We start from the raw sequence: 17,123 nt of genomic DNA, 5'->3' as shown, positions 1-17,123 counted from the left end.
AGGCCCTGAGGCCCAAAGAGTCCATGCTGACCAGCGATCGCCTGTGCAATAGTTCTATCCTACACACTCGGGACAATTTACAGAAGACATTTAAATTACAAACCTGCACGTCTTTACAATGTTTTGAGGAACACCAGAGAAAACCCACATGGTCGCAGGGAGAACGTACTAAGTCCGTACAGACACATCCATAGTCAGGATCAAACCGGGGGCAAGTAGCATTGGGCAGAGAAGGAACTATGTAGGCCTGGAAATAACATTTGATAAACTCCAGCAGCCTGCACTGTCTTCACAGGAGTGAAGCAGAAGAACCTCACTAATTTATCTTAGACTCCCTCCTTAGATCAAATGGACTCAGATAATCTTCCTTTCCTTCACATGTCAATAGACCATGTCTAAATACCTAAATAAATTCACTGAGCTATAACAGGATAAGTGAACGTACTGTCGATGTAACAAGAGGCATAACTATTCCACATAGAGTTGGAAAATAATTAATATACTGATGAATCAACTGGGCTAAATTACAATGTAAATATTAACCTTACACAACCATTTTATTTCTGTCCATGTGCATGCTCCTTCTGGCCTCTTTATAACATGGGAACCACATTGATGAAGGGTAATTGAGTGGCTATGAGGGTGGAGGGTAGAATAAAGTCAATAGCCATGATGGACCACCAAGAATGAACTGGGCATGCTTGATGGATCTGATGACTTCCACTATGTTAATGAAACGTGACTATGTTGAGAACAATTTCATGTAATGTTCACGTTTACAACAAAAAGCTAAGGATTTCTTGGAAAACAAAAAATCATCTCAAAAATAGCTTTTGATTGAAGACAAATGTAAAACCAACAGGTCTTGAATTATTTTAGACTGGGCTCTACTTGTCTTTACCTGTAGCTTTGGTAAAGTTTTCTCACCAGAGTAACAGACATGTTCAACACTCCTCCATGGTTTTAGATTTTACGTTAAAGTTTACAGTAACTGATAGGGAAAGGAAATGCAGCAAGGGTATGCTGAAGCTCATTATCTTTAGACTTTAGAGATGCAGCGTGGAAACTGGCTCTTCGGCCCACGGAGTCCACACTGACCAGTACACTAGCACTATCCTAGGCACACTAGGGACAATGTACAATTTTTACTGAAGCCAATTAACCTACAATCTGACCAAAGAAATTCCTCCTTATCTCCTCTCTAAAGGTACGTCCTTTTATTGTGAGGCTATGCCCTCTGTTCCTAGACTCTCCCACCAGTGGAAACATCCTCTCCACATCCACTCTATCCAGGCCTTTCATTATTCGGTAAGTTTCAATGAGATCCCTCCCCATCCTTCTAAACTTCAGCGATTACAGGCCCAGAGCCTGCAGTGACTACATATAATAAATGTAAAAATGTAAGCAAAATGTTAAAACCTCACTTGGTGTAAGGTGGCTTGGAAGATCCAGAGATTATATAAAGGTATTTCAGAAGTACACATCTGTCTCTCTCGAACTGAGTGTTTAACAATACAGAATCAGTGATCAAGCTGATTTCACTGAGTTGGAAGAAAATCCTATGCTAAATGTTGCTGTCATGAAATGCTAACTATAAATATTTTTCTGCAAGGTTATCTTGCTATGCCGGGTGCATCCATAAATCGATGATAAGAATCATTTGGACACATTCCGAGGTGCACAATCACAATGAATTCCACAAATTCACCATTCTCTGAGTAAAGAAATACCTCTTCATCTCCTTTGTAAAGGGACATATGTTAATTGGTCTCTGTGGGGTATAGGGAAAGGAAGCAAAATTGGGATAACTTAGAACTAATGAGAACAGGTGATCGCTAGTCAACATATAGTTGGTGGGCCAAAGGGCCTGTTTCCATGGTGTATCCTTGAATCAATCAATGAATTAATTAATCACAGTGCAGTATGTACCAGCTTACAGAATGCTACCTTCCCATTATTATTATTACACATCACAAAGTTCTACAATGAGTACATGGTTCTATGAAACATTCTGAAGTCAGGCAAAGCTAACAACATTTTATTCACCTCTGCACCATGAAGTTGCAGAGAGAGAGAGAGAAAGAATTTAATCTTTCAGGTAAACTTGATGATCTTGAAGTGCTCAGCCTTTGACATGAGTTCAAAGGGAGTATATGGACTTAAAATGCATATGGGCTGCAGCTTGTAATGTGGTTAAAAGAAGAAATCACTCACGTCACCAGTGGGACAATAAAGAGAGATTTGGCGTCAAGCCATTTAGCGTTCAGGTTTACGCTGTGCTAAACAGCTCATGGGTCAAAGGTCATCTCTTACATTGCTCATTACCTCAAACTGGATTAACCCGTGCTTTTGATTAACTAAATTCTACTGATAAGTTTTATATTTGGGTTAACTTTGCTTTAAATGGACAGATTAAAATTGGCTGAAGAAGGGTCCTGACCCGAAGCACCACCCATCCATTGCCTGATCCGCAGAGTTACACCAGCCTTTTGTGTCTATCTTTGATGCAGACATTGTGGGCTGAAGGGCCCATTCTTGCACTGGACTGTTCTGTGTTCTGTGTGCTAATGGAGCACCAATGAAATGCAACAACCAACCTCTGAACAGAAAGCTCCCACACACAGCCAGCTGACAGTAAATAGATAATCTCTATCAGTGGTATTGGTTGAGCAGTAAATATTGACCAGGCCAGTGATAATCCTTCCAATTTTCATTGAATTGTGAGATGAGATTTATTTACATCTGGTTAAGAAAGTAGATAGAAGGGCAATTTAATCTCCTGCTCCAAAATCATTACCTCCAACAGTGCAGTACAGTGGAATCAGCCTGGAATTTGACTTGAATCAAGCACATTTCTGACATAGACCAGAACACTGCCAGAGCTCAGGATCCTGTGGGGTTTTAGCAGAGTCGATGTGGGATGTTGTTTCCTTTTGTGTGAGTATCTGGAATGGGGGATGACTGTACACAAACATAAAGGGGTCACTTATTGAAGCCAAAAGAAGGATTTTTGTTTTCTCACAAAGGGTTGTGAGATTTGTGAGAGGGTGGCATGGTTGCGCAGCAGTCGAGTTGCTCCCCTACATAGCCAGAGACCCGGGTTCAATCCTGACTGCGGGTGCTCTCTGTATGGTGTCTGTACGTTCTTCCCATGACCTACGTGAGTTTTCCCCAAGTGCTCTGGTTTCCTACCACACTCCAAAGACGTACAGGTTTGTAGATTAATTGACTTTGGAGAAATTGTAAGTTGTCCTTCGTGTGTAGGATAGTGTAAGTATGCGGGGATCATTGGCCGTCGCGAATTCAGTGGGAAGAAGAACCTGTTTCTGTACTATATCTCTCAACTAAACTCAACTAAAATTTTAGAGGTCTTCCTCAAAGTTTAATAGAAGCATTATGTTCAGCACAGACATTGTGGGCCGAAAGGCCTGTTACCGTGCTGTATGTTTCTATGTTCTATGTTCAATGTCTTTGAATAACCATATAATTAAGGCAAAGATAAATCCATTTTTAATAAGAGAGAACATGGAAGGTGACCTGAGGTAGATCCGAATTGGAGTTTAAATTGCAAACAGATCAACGGTGATCTTGTTAAACAGCAGAGCAGTCTTGAGGAGATGTTGGTTATCTTCTTTCTTATATGGGGGAGATTGATCTTGAGCATAGGATCAGTCGTGGTTTTACTGAGTGGTAAATCAGGTATGACCTGCTAATATCTACTATTCCTGCTTCTCCTTTAGTTGTGCATATCAATTTAAGCCATCAAATATTTGCAGCCTTCTTTGGAAAGAATATTTAGACTTTTACTTTCGACCTTAGAAAGAAATAAGACTTTTACTTTCGTCCAGAAACAGGTCCTTCGTCCCACCGAGTCCGCACCAACTAGTTATCACCTTGTACACTAGCACTATCCTACACACTAGTGGCAATTTAAAATTTTTACCGAAGCCAATTAGCCTGCAAACCTGCATGTCTTTGGAGTGTGGGAGGAAAACAGAGCACCTGGAGAAAAACTCATGCAGTCACAGGAAGAACGTACATGCTCCATACAGACAGTACCTATAGTCAGGATCAAACCCGCGGCTCTGGCGCTGTGAGGCAGCAACTACACCAACTTAACCCAATAATGTAGGGTTAAATTTCATGCTGGTGACCCCATTGGTGGAAATGTCGATGGTTTAATGGAAGCCAAATGTCAAAAGTAGCTGACTTTTCAAAATTATTAGGTCAAGACATTGCCCACAATATCTATTCCTAGTTTTATGACATCCCAATCTTGCGGCACCTGGTATTTTGGTCAATCTCCTGGCAATGATCTGCCCAGACAGACATAGCACTTACTGAGAAGGACACAAGCTGGAATAACTCTGCAGGTTCTCTGGAAAACACGGATAGGCGATGCTTCAGGTCGGGGCCGTTCTTCAGAATGATCACTCACTGAAAGGCGAGGTTCAAGCAAGGGACCAGGAATGGCAGCTTGGAAATCAAATTTAATTTGAACAGGGTTATTAATAAAGCTACTGCATGACTCAGTTAGTGTTACAGACAGGGGATGAATTTTGCAACTTATAATCCTAGATTTCAATTCAATGAAGATGTAGTGAGAAGGAAAATTGTCAAGAGTGTGAAGCTAAGGATGATGAAATGATGAAATTTCACGAGAAAATATATAAATGGTGAAAGGATGCAACGAAGAGAGACAGATTGGACGTGAGATCTGAGGGAAGAATCTGTTTACAGCTGACGGATTTTTTTTCTCTTGACCTTGGCATTTTTTATTACAACAGATAGAGGTGAGAAGGCAGGAAAGGTTTAACCAACAAACCACAGGGTGACGTGTGGGACCAACAAGCTCTGTGGTTAGTACTTCCAGCGCGCTTCTGGCACCCGCTACGTAACTCGTTGTTGTTTCTGCTGAGACTTGAGGAAACCACATTGAAAGAGTTTACATTTCCGGCAGATGGAGTATTTGCCACCACCAACATGGCTGCTACCGTAGCCGGGCTTTTACAACAGCTGTTCTGGGAACTAGACCTGGTTGTAAAACTCCCCTGGCAGCTCTGCTCCAAACCCCTTAACAGACCTGTATCCCCTGACCTTAATTCAGCTCTCAACAGCACTGCACTCTTCTCAATCTCCTTACCATAGCAATAAGTGAGACACGGCACAGTGGCACAGCGGTAGAGTTGCTTCCTTAAGGGCCTGTCCCACTGCGACGACCTAATCCGCGAGTTCAGACGCGTTTGGCCTCGACTCATACTCGCAGCATGGTCGACACGAGGTCCTAGGAGGTCTATGTAACTCTCCTTCATGATCGAGAGTAGTCCCCGCGTACTCGAGGCCTCAGCTAGGTCGCGGCGTATTTTTCAACATGAATAAAAAAAGATCACCGTGGAAAAAATCTATACTTTTTTTACTCGTAGGTTGAGTCAAAGTAGGTCGTAGTAGATCGTAGTAGGTCGGCATGTTAGTCGTAGGTAATCGAGGGTAGTCGAAGATAATCGAAGGTAGTTGAAGGTAGTCGTAAATAGTCTTTAACATAGTCGAAGGGAGGTCGAAGGGAGGTCGAAGGAGGTCATCTTCACTCTCCGCTATTCGACGTCCAATTTTCCCGAAGCTAGCTAAAGCTAGTCAAAGCTAGTTTTCAACATAGTCGAAGGAGATCGAAGGAGGTCATCTTCACTCTCCACTATTCGGTGTCCAATTTTCTCGAAGTTAGTCATAGCTAGTCGTAGCTAGTCGAAGATAGTCTTCAATTTAGTCGAAGGAGGTCGAAGGATGTCTTCTACATAGTCGAAGGAGGTCTTCAACATGACATTTTTTCAAACTCTCCTGAACTCTTCGAAACTCACCAATTAGGTTGCCGCAATGGGACAGCCCCTTTACATCGCCAGTGATCCTGACTACAGGTGCTGTCTGTTCAGAATTTGTACATTCTCCCCAAGAACTGTGTGAGTTTTCTCCAGGAGCTCTGGTTTCCTCCCGCACTCCAAAGACATACAGATTTGTAGGCTAATTGGCTTGGTTAATTCTAAATTGTACAGTGTACAGCACAGTGTTGGTGTGTGGGGATTGCCAGTTTGCGCAGACTCGCTCATCCGAAGGGCCTGTTTCTGTGATGCATCTCTAAACTGAACTAAACTAAATTAAAGTGCAGTTTACATTAAAATCTGCATTTGATGTGGTTGGTCTGCCACATTAGCTGATCTATTTTTCACACTGAACCCCATTCTCCTGCTAATCAAGAGCCTATCAATCTCCACTTTAAAAATACCCAATGACTTGACCCCCACTGCCGTCTGTGGCAATGAATTCCACAAATTCACCACCCTCTGGCTAACAAGATTTCTCCTTATCTCCATTCTAAAGGTATGTCCCTTTATTGTGAAGCTCTTGCTCGCGACTCTCCCATTGTGGACGACAGATGGCACAATGGGCTAAGTGTTCGGCTGGCAACCGGAAGGTAGCTGGTTCGAATCCCGCTTGGAGTGCATACTGTCGTTGTGTCCTTGGGCAAGACACTTCACCCACCTTTGCCTGTGTGTGTCCTTGGGCAAGACACTTCACCCACCTTTGCCTGTGTGTGTGAATGTAATTATGTGAAGCACTTTGGGGTCAATGCAAGTTGACTAAAAATGTGCTATATAAATAAAGAAATTTAATTTAATTTAATTACTGGAACCGTCCAGTGTCCACTGCTTCCATGCCCACTCTACCTCAGACATCTATCTAGACATTTTGCTTTAAGAGGTGCTGCCAACAAAGCCAGGTTTTACCTGAAATACTCCTGGAGCAGTGACCATGTGAGGTAAAGAGTTTCGGTGAATGGCTGCGGTGGAGATACTAAACTTCATATAACTAGGGGACAGGTCTTGGCTTTGAACAATTCTGTAAACCAAGCAGCTGTTTTATCCAATACCAATGCCAATTCTTCAGCCATTCCAATTGATTTTTGTTGTGGAAATAAAATCTGGAAGATATGTAAGATGGCAGTTTGTTTTGCAGTCTTGCCCAAACTCAAAGTCTGCTGCCAGCAGTTAAGACTCACAGAATCGTTTATTTTTGTTTAGTTTATTATTGGCACATGTACCGAGGTACAGTGAAAAGCTTTTTTGGTGCATGCTATCCAGTCAAAGAAAAGACTATACATGATTACAATCAAGCCATCCACAGTGTACAGATACAGGATAAAGGGGATAATGTTTAGTGCAAGATAACATTCAGTAAACGCCGGTTAAAGATAGTCCATAGGTCTACAATGAAGTAGATGGTACGTCACAACTGCTCTCTAGTTTAGTTTAATTTAGTTAAGTTTAGGTACAGCGCAGAAACAGGCCCTTCAGCCCACCAAGTCCGCACCAACCATTGATCCCCGCACACTAATACTATCCTACACACCAGGGACAATTTGCACATATACCAAGCCAATTAACCGACAAACCTATATATCTTTGGAGTGTGGGAAGAAACCAATGATCTCGGAGAAAACCCACACGATCACGAGAAGAAGGTACAAACTGCGTACAGATAGCACCCGTAGTCAAGATTGAGCCCAGGTATCTGGCACTGCCAGCACCGTAAGGCAACAACTCTACCGTCATCGTGCCATCGTGCCGCCAGGTCAGGGCAACAATCGCCCAGTTGGTGATAGGATGGTTCAGTTGCCTGATAACAACTGGGAAGAAACTGTCCCTGAATCAGGAATAGCCTAACTTTGCAGCGAGCTCAGCAATGAAGAGTTCTGCTTTGCCAAAGAAAAGCTGTTTATCCTGTATCGGACAGCTCTGCAGATGGTCCGTGTTGCTGCACTGATTTTGTAACAAAGGCAATTCTATCCATGGTTACTCCTGCTAGAAGATTCTTGCCAGAAGAACAAATTGACATACATTCATTGTCTCTCATAATCACTGGGCACCTAAAAGAATAATATCTTTTACACCTGAAGAAGTTCTTTTAAACCAGTTATTATCATAATACAGAAAACACAGCAGGTAATTTATGCCTAAAAATCTCCCACCAACAGCATATAATAAAGACCAGATATCCTGTTTTAAGGAAAACACAAAGTCCTGGAGGAACTCAGTAGTTCCGGCAGCATCTGTAGAGGGAATGGAGGTTTCAGGTCCAGACACTCCATTGCCTCTACAGATGATGTCTATGCCATGGGGTTACTCCAGCAATGTGTGTTTTGCTTAAGATTCCAGCATCTGCAGTTCCTTGCGTCGCCAGTTCCTTGCGTCTCCAGTCTGATTTAACATAGAAACATAGAAACATAGAAATTAGGTGCAGGAGTAGGCCATTCGGCCCTTCGAGCCTGCACCGCCATTCAATATGATCATGGCTGATCATCCAACTCAGTATCCCGTACCTGCCTTCTCTCCATACCCTCTGATCCCCTTAGCCACAAGGGCCACATCTAACTCCCTCTTAAATATAGCCAATGAACTGGCCTCGACTACCCTCTGTGGCAGAGAGTTCCAGAGATTCACCACTCTCTGTGTGAAAAAAGTTCTTCTCATCTCGGTTTTAAAGGATTTCCCCCTTATCCTTAAGCTGTGACCCCTTGTCCTGGACTTCCCCAACATCGGGAGCAATCTTCCTGCATCTAGCCTGTCCAACCCCTTAAGAATTTTGTAAGTTTCTATAAGATCCCCTCTCAATCTCCTAAATTCTAGAGAGTATAAACCAAGTCTATCCAGTCTTTCTTCATAAGACAGTCCTGACATCCCAGGAATCAGTCTGGTGAACCTTCTCTGCACTCCCTCTATGGCAATAATGTCCTTCCTCAGATTTGGAGACCAAAACTGTACGCAATACTCCAGGTGTGGTCTCACCAAGACCCTGTACAACTGCAGTAGAACCTCCCTGCTCCTATACTCAAATCCTTTTGCTATGAAAGCTAACATACCATTCGCTTACTTCACTGCCTGCTGCACCTGCATGCCCACTTTCAATGACTGGTGTACCATGACACCCAGGTCTCGCTGCATCTCCCCTTTTCCTAGTCGGCCACCATTTAGATAATAGTCTGCTTTCCTGTTTTTGCCACCAAAATGGATAACCTCACAATTATCCACATTATACTGCATCTGCCAAACATTTGCCCACTCACCCAGCCTATCCAAGTCACCTTGCAGTCTCCTAGCATCCTCCTCACAGCTAACACTGCCCCCCAGCTTAGTGTCATCCGCAAACTTGGAGATATTGCCTTCAATTCCCTCATCCAGATCATTAATATATATTGTAAATAGCTGGGGTCCCAGCACTGAGCCTTGCGGTACCCCACTAGTCACTGCCTGCCATTGTGAAAAGGACCCGTTTACTCCTACTCTTTGCTTCCTGTTTGCCAGCCAGTTCTCTATCCACATCAATACTGAACCCCCAATGCCGTGTGCTTTAAGTTTGTAAACTAATCTCTTATGTGGGACCTTGTCGAAAGCCTTCTGGAAGTCCAGATACACCACATCCACTGGTTCTCCCCTATCCACACTACTAGTTACATCCTCGAAAAATTCTATAAGATTCGTCAGACATGATTTACCTTTTGTAAATCCATGCTGACTTTGTCCAATGATTTCACCACTTTCCAAATGTGCTGCTATCCCATCTTTAATAACTGACTCTAGCAGTTTCTCCACTACCGATGTTAGACTAACTGGTCTGTAATTCCCCGTTTTCTCTCTCCCTCCCTTCTTAAAAAGTGGGGTTACGTTTGCTACCCACCAATCCTCAGGAACTACTCCAGAATCTAAAGAGTTTTGAAAGATTATTACTAATGCATCCACTATTTCTGGAGCTACTTCCTTAAGTACTCTGGGATGCAGCCTATCTGGCCCTGGGGATTTATCGGCCTTTAATCCATTTAATTTACCCAACACCACTTCCCGGCTAACCTGGATTTCACTCAATTCCTCCAACTCCTTTGACCCGCGGTCCCCTGCTATTTCCGGCAGATTATTTATGTCTTCCTTAGTGAAGACGGAACCAAAGTAGTTATTCAATTGGTCCACCATATCCTTGTTCCCCATGATCAACTCACCTGTTTCTGACTGCAAGGGACCTACATTTGTTTTAACTAATCTCTTTCTTTTCACATATCTATAAAAACATTTGCAGTCAGTTTTTATGTTCCCTGCCAGTTTTCTTTCATAATCTATTTTTCCTTTCCTAATGTCCTCCTCTGCTGGTCTCTGAATTTCTCCCAGTCCTCCGGTATGCTGCTTTTTCTGGCTAATTTGTACGCATCATCCTTCGCTTTGATACTATCCCTGATTTCCCTTGTTATCCACGGATGCACTACCTTCCCTGATTTATTCTTTTGCCAAACTGGGATGAACAATTTTTGTAGTTCATCCATGCAGTCTTTAAATGTCTTCCATTGCATATCCACCGTCAACCCTTTTAGAATTAATTGCCAGTCAATCTTGGCCAATTCACGTCTCATACCCTCAAAGTTACCTTTCTTTAAGTTCAGAACCATTGTTTCTGAATTAACAATGTCACTCTCCATCCTAATGAAGAACTCAACCATATTATGGTCACTCTTGCCCAAGGGGGCACATACAACAAGACTGCTAACTAACCCTTCCTCATTACTCAATACCCAGTCTAAAATAGCCTGCTCTCTCGTTGGTTCCTCTACATGTTGATTTAGATAACTATCCCGCATACATTCCAAGAAATCCTCTTCCTCAGCACCCCTGCCAATTTGATTCACCCAATCTATATGTAGATTGAAGTCACCCATTATAACGGTTTTGCCTTTGTCGCACGCATTTCTAATTTCCTGTTTGATACCATCTCCAACTTCACTACTACTGTTAGGTGGCCTGTACACAACACCCTCCAGCATTTTCTGCCCCTTAGTGTTTCGCAGCTCTACCCATACCGATTCCACATCCTGCAAACTAATGTCCTTCCTTAAGGTGTTGATTGGGTTATCACATTGCCAAGAACATCAGGAATATTATTTGTGTTCTGAGAATCATTGAGTCACACAGCATAGAAACAGTACCTTCAGCCCATCAGTTTCATGCTGACCAACAAGCACTCATCTACATTAATCTAATTTTTATTTTGCATTCACCTCCTTCAAATTCTCCCACTACCATGACATGCAGGCAGGAAGAGGAGATTAGTTTATGCATCATGTTTGGTGCAGACATTGTGGGCCAAAGGGCTGTTCCTGCGCAGTACTTTTCTATGTTCTATGTGGATAATAAGGCATCTGTGTCATTGGATCCAATTGCTTTTTGTTATCAAGTCTCAGTCATTTCTAATTTATCACGCAGCAATAAAATTAGAGTCTGATTCTGAAAACAGAAGCTAAGTACCATAGTTGTTGGAAATTTGAAATGAACATTGAAAATGAACATTCTTTATTATTCCAATCCCTCTGAGCTTTTCTCTCTAACTCCAATCGATCCTTAGCCGAGGGATTGCCTTCAATCTTTTTTGTCTCCACACCTCAGTTAATCTCATCAAGGGCTTTTAGCTCTTCTTCTGCCAGCTTGTCTAAGAGTCTTCAACACACATGGTAGACTCTTGTGAAATTTGAAGAAGGGTCCTGACCCAAAACGTCATCCATCCTTTTTCTCCAGAGATGCCGCTTGACCCACTGAGTTACTCCAGCATTTTGAGTCTATCTTCAGTATAAACCACCATCTGCAGTTCCTTTCTACACACATGGTAGACTCTTGTGTTGTCTTCAAAATTCCTGATACATCTGGATACCTCCCTCTGTTTCTTCCTCTCTCTTAATCTTTCATTATAAATTTGTAACATAGGACTGAACCAAATGTTCTATTCCACAATCAGCACAACCTTTGTCATAGAGTTATATGACATGGAAAACAGTCTTATTCATCAATTGAAGAAGGGTCTCGACCCGAAACGCCGCACATTCCTTCTCTCCAGAGATGCTGCCTGTTCCGCTGAGTTACTCCAGCATTTTGTGTCTACCTCCTACTCATCAACTCGTCCGTGTTGAACAAAATGGCCAATCTATGCTCATCCCATTTGTCCATATCTCTCTAAACCTTTCCTGACCATGTACCTGTTCAAATGTCTGTTAAATGTTGTCATTGTATATGCCGCAGCTAATTCGTCTAGCAGCTTGTTCCATATACATTTTTAATGTGTAAGTTTGTGTGCACTTTTTTAGAATTTTGCTTTCAAAAATGTTCCACACACGTTTAACAGAGTTAACTCAGTGGAATTTTAAATGAAGAAATAAACATTTTAATCAGTTCACTACCCATGAGAGCACCATTTTAAATGGATATGACATCTTCAAAAGTTATGACTAGCAATTATTATCTTTTTTCTTTGGCATTCAGTCAATAAACTTGAAATAGTTTAGAACAAGAGTTATAGTCAATGTCTACAAAACAATAGTTCTTCACTTATGGGACGACTTGGGCTTTACTAAGTAAAAATCAAAGTGCTGGAGTAGCTCAACAGGTCAGGCAGCATCTCTAGTGGACACTGATTCTGAAGACCCACTGAGTTACTCCAGCACTTTGTGTTTTACTCAAAATTCCAGCATTTGCAGTTAGAAACATAGAAACATAGAAACATAGAAAAATAGGTACAGATGTAGGCTATTCGGCCCTTCAATCCAGCACCACCATTCAATATGATCATGGCTGATCATCTAAAATCAGTTCTCAGTTCCTACTTTATCCTCATGTCCCTTGATTCCTTTCGCCCTAAGAGCTAAATGCAAATCTCTCTTGAAAACATCCAGTGAAATGGCCCCCCACTGCCTTATGCGGTAGAAAATCCACAGATTCACAATCCTCTGGGTGAAAATATTTTTCCTCATCTCAGTCCTAAATGGCCTACCCCTTATTCTTAAATGGTGACCCCCTGGTTATGGACTCCCCCAACATCGGGAACATTTTTTCTTGTTTCTCAGGCTTTACCAACCTATTTACTGATTCCATTATTTATGGGGCTAAATATTAACCTACATTTTTTGGCTTTGAGAAGATATGTGATCTCCTGCGACTGAAAATATAGGTTCACATGTGCCGAGGTTGATTCATCGGTGAGGTCAGGGTCACTGTGACGCTCGGCTTCTCAAGATCATTGTAGACTGCTGTTAATATCTGCCTCATCTCACAACCGGCTGTTCCCTGTTGGCACTGAGAATGTCTCTCAAATCCCGACATTGAGGAGAAGAGATATTTTCCACTTCTCATTCAGCCCAAAGGAAAGGGAAAAGGTACAGTGGCACAGCGATAGAGCTGCTGCCTCGCAGCACCAGAGACCCAAGTTTGATCCTGACCTCGGGTGATGTCGGTGCGGAGTTTGCACGTTCTCCCTGCGACTAGTGGGTTTCCACTGGGTGCTCGGGTTTCCTCCCTCATTCCAAGGACATGTGGGTGCTTACGTTAATTGGCTTCTATTAAAAATTCCCCATATGTGTGTAGGATAAAACTACTGTATGGCTGATGATGGGCGCAGTGGACCTGGTGGGCTGGAGGGCCTGTTTCCACATTGTATCTCTAAAACAAAACAAATAAAGTGGATTCAGGCACAATGGTACAGCTGGTGACAACTGTTGAATGACAGCTCCAATGGCCCAGGTTCAATCCTGACCTCTCTGTAAGGTTTGCATGTTCTCTTTGCGGGGGTACAGATGACCCCCATAGACGGTGCAGAAAAGGTTTACCAGATTTCTGCCTGGATTATAGGGCATTGGCTTTAAGGATTGGACACGTTGGATTGTTTTCTCTGGAATGTTTATAGCTTGAGGCGAGACCTGATAGAAATATATAAAATTATAAGAGGCATAGATAAGGTAGACAGTCAGAACTTTTTTCCATGGATGAAAATGATAAAGACTAAAGGGCCTGTCCCACTTAGGCAATTGTTTAGGCGACTACAGGCAATTAGGTGGTAGCCACATGGTCGTCTGGGTGTCGCCTGTATGGTTGTGAGTACTGTCCTCAGTCGCCCAAAGAGTGGTCGCCGCTGGATTTTCAACATGTTCAAACATTTTCGGTGACAGTCAGCGACAGTGGGTTGACGCCAATGAGCGTAGCTTGACTTCTCCTGACGTAGGTGCTGTCGTAGGTTGTTGCCAGGTGACATAGGTTGTCGCCGGTCCTGACTTCGGTGAAATCCATTGGCGACTACCTACGTCAATCTACATCAACCGGCGACAGGTTACCGGCGACTGAATTGTCTTCAGTTGTCGCCGACATGGTCGTAGCTTGTCACAGGTGGACGTAGGTTGAATTTGGTTGTCGTAGGTTGTCGTCTGTGTGGTCGTAGGTTGTTGTAGGTGTGGTCATAGGCGGACGTCCAAATGCATCGCCGGTGGTCGGTACCTTGCCGTAGCTTGACGTCGACTAGGTGGTTGGTTGTTGTAGCTTGTCGTACATATTGTCGTAGACATTGTCGTAGGGGGGACCAGTCGCCGGTTTTTCGGCGACCTGCTACAACAAAGACAGTCGTCGGCAGTCGCCTAAAAAATCTCCTAAGTGGAATAGACCCTTAAAAGGCATAATTTTAAGGTGAGAAGTGAAAAGTTTAAAGGGGAGATGCAAGTTTTTTAATCCATCAATTGGGTGCTGGAACACGCTGCCAGGGGTGGTGTTGGAGGCAGTTGTTTAAGAGGGTTTGTTAATCATGTTGTTTAAGAGGTTTTTGGACAAGCAGATAGATATGCAGGGAATGAAGAGATATGAATCACATTTAGACAGAGGAGAGTCATTTAACTTGGCATCATTTTCAGCACAGATGTTATGTATCGAAGGGCCTGTTCCTGTGCGGAACAGTTTAATGTTCTATGTTCCACTCAAGGAGAAATGAGGATCAATAATTAAAAGCAAGATAGACTTTACTTTAGACTAGAAATACAGTGTGGAAACAGGCCTTTTGGCCCACCGTGTAGACCGGTGATCATCCCATACACGAACACAATCTTACACTCTAGGGACAATTTACAATTCACAGAATTCAATTAACCTACAAACCTGTAAGTCTTTGTAGTGTGGGAGGAAACTGGAGCACCCAGGGAAAACCCAGGTGGTCACAGGAGAACGTACGAACTCCGTACAGACATCACCCGTAGTTAGGATCGAACTGCTGTTGCAAGACAGCAACTCTACCTCTGTGCCACTGTGCTGCCCTCAAATTAGTGAGAATATTAAAAGAGGAAAGGACAGTAGAGGGTGGTTTCAGAAAGGAATTTTAGAGGTTAGGACATCAGCAGCAAATCTGGCCACCAATAGTAAATCAATGGCAATTCTGGATGGGAGGCCAGAATCGTAGGGGTACTGGTATCATGGAAGGTTGTGGAACTGAAGAACTTCATATGGTGGGATACTCAAAGAAGTAGAAGAATTTTAAAATTAAGATATCATTTCATTAGGATCTAACATAAGGCGGGGGGCATAGATATTTCCTATTCATTTACCCTCACAACTGGTCCCATCCATAGATTTCATACATGTATGAGGATTGTGTGCCCAGGCTGTTTTCCCACCCGAATGCACAGATTGTGCAGAGGGAAACCATGGTGCCAATTGTTTGAGTTGATTCTAGCCAACTCAATCCAGGCTAGAGTCACAATTTTGACTTCAGCCGACCGAGTGAAAGAGGGAAACGTCGATTTCTTTTCTTCGAAATAGGTGGTCGGCTTTTTTTATGTTCTCGGATGTTTGCTGCTAGAAAGAAGTGTGAATAACCACTTAAAAGTGTGTGAAGGTGGACGAAACGTGATCCCAACACCTTACTGATAACATAAGACGATGCGAACTCACTGAACCTTGTTGCACCTCCGTTGAAAACATTTAAGTTCGCTATCAATTGACCCAGTTGTTAACCTTAAATCAGACCAAAGTTAAAGGTAAAACTTTTTGTGCTGAATAGTCACAATAGCCTTATCATTAAGTGCAAAGAGACATGCACACATACATTTGCCTCCCAAACTTGTTTGGTCATTGTGTTTTATGGGGTCTTACAAAGCTGAAGAGTTATTTGATAAATAAAACTTCATCCAATTAATGGATATTTAGTTTTTTAGTTTTAGAGATATAGCATGGAAACAGGCCCTTCTGCCCACCAAGTCTATGTTGACCATTGATCGCATGTTCACACAAGTACCATTATCCCACTTTTTTATCCACTCCCTACTCACTCAGGGCAATTTACAGAGACCAATTAACCTACAAACCCGCAAGTCTTTGGGATGTGAGAGGAAACAGGAGCACCCGGAGGGTGGTCAGTGGGAGAACGTGCAAACTCCACACAGGCAGCACTCGTGGTCAGGATCGAACTTGGGTCACTGGTGATGGGAGGCAGCAGGTCCACCAACTAGAGATAGATCTCAATGCACCAGGAAAGTGTAACTGGCAGCTCGGAGAGTGAATTAATGTATACAATTGATCCTTTTGGATCAACCATTCATTTGCTAGATGAACGGAATTGAAACGGCCAAGTTTTATTTCCAACTTTTGATAACAAAATTATCAGTCATGGATAGTAGGAAATTCTGGAATGACTCAGTAGATCTGTCCCCATTTGTGGTGAGAAAAACTGATCTCAAATCAATGTGCAAATGTTCTGCTGAGTTCTAACGTAAGCCCATGACCATTTTCTGCTTCTATTTCATATTTCCATCATGTGCAATTTTTAGCTTCTTTGCTGACGTCTATCTATAGGATACCATCATTTTAAACGTCTGTGTCTTGCACAATTTTGAGTTGAGCATGATGCGAAGATCAACTCTTATCTGCCTGCACATGATCCATATCACTCTATTCACTGCTTTTTCATGTGTCTATCTAAAAGCCTCTTAAATTCCACTGGCGTAGCTGATTCCACCACCACCCCTGGCAATACGTTCCAGGCCTCTACGACTCTGTACGAGAGACTTGCCCCGCACATCTCTATTAAACTTTCTCCCTCTCACGTTCAAGTTATACCCTCTAGTGTTGTATCTTTCCACCATGGAATAAAGGTTCTGACTGTCTACCCTATCTATGCCTCTTATAATTTTATCTACTTCTATCAAGTCCCCTGAAGCTCTGGCGTTCGAGAGAAAACCATCCAAATCTATTTGACCTCTCCCTGTAGCTGAGTCTGTCTAATCCAGGCAACATTCTGAT

The sequence above is a fragment of the Amblyraja radiata genome, chromosome 17 (assembly GCF_010909765.2).
Source record: "Amblyraja radiata isolate CabotCenter1 chromosome 17, sAmbRad1.1.pri, whole genome shotgun sequence".
NCBI classification, from domain to species: Eukaryota; Metazoa; Chordata; class Chondrichthyes; order Rajiformes; family Rajidae; genus Amblyraja; species Amblyraja radiata.
Note: the sequence above shows the minus strand (reverse complement) of the source record.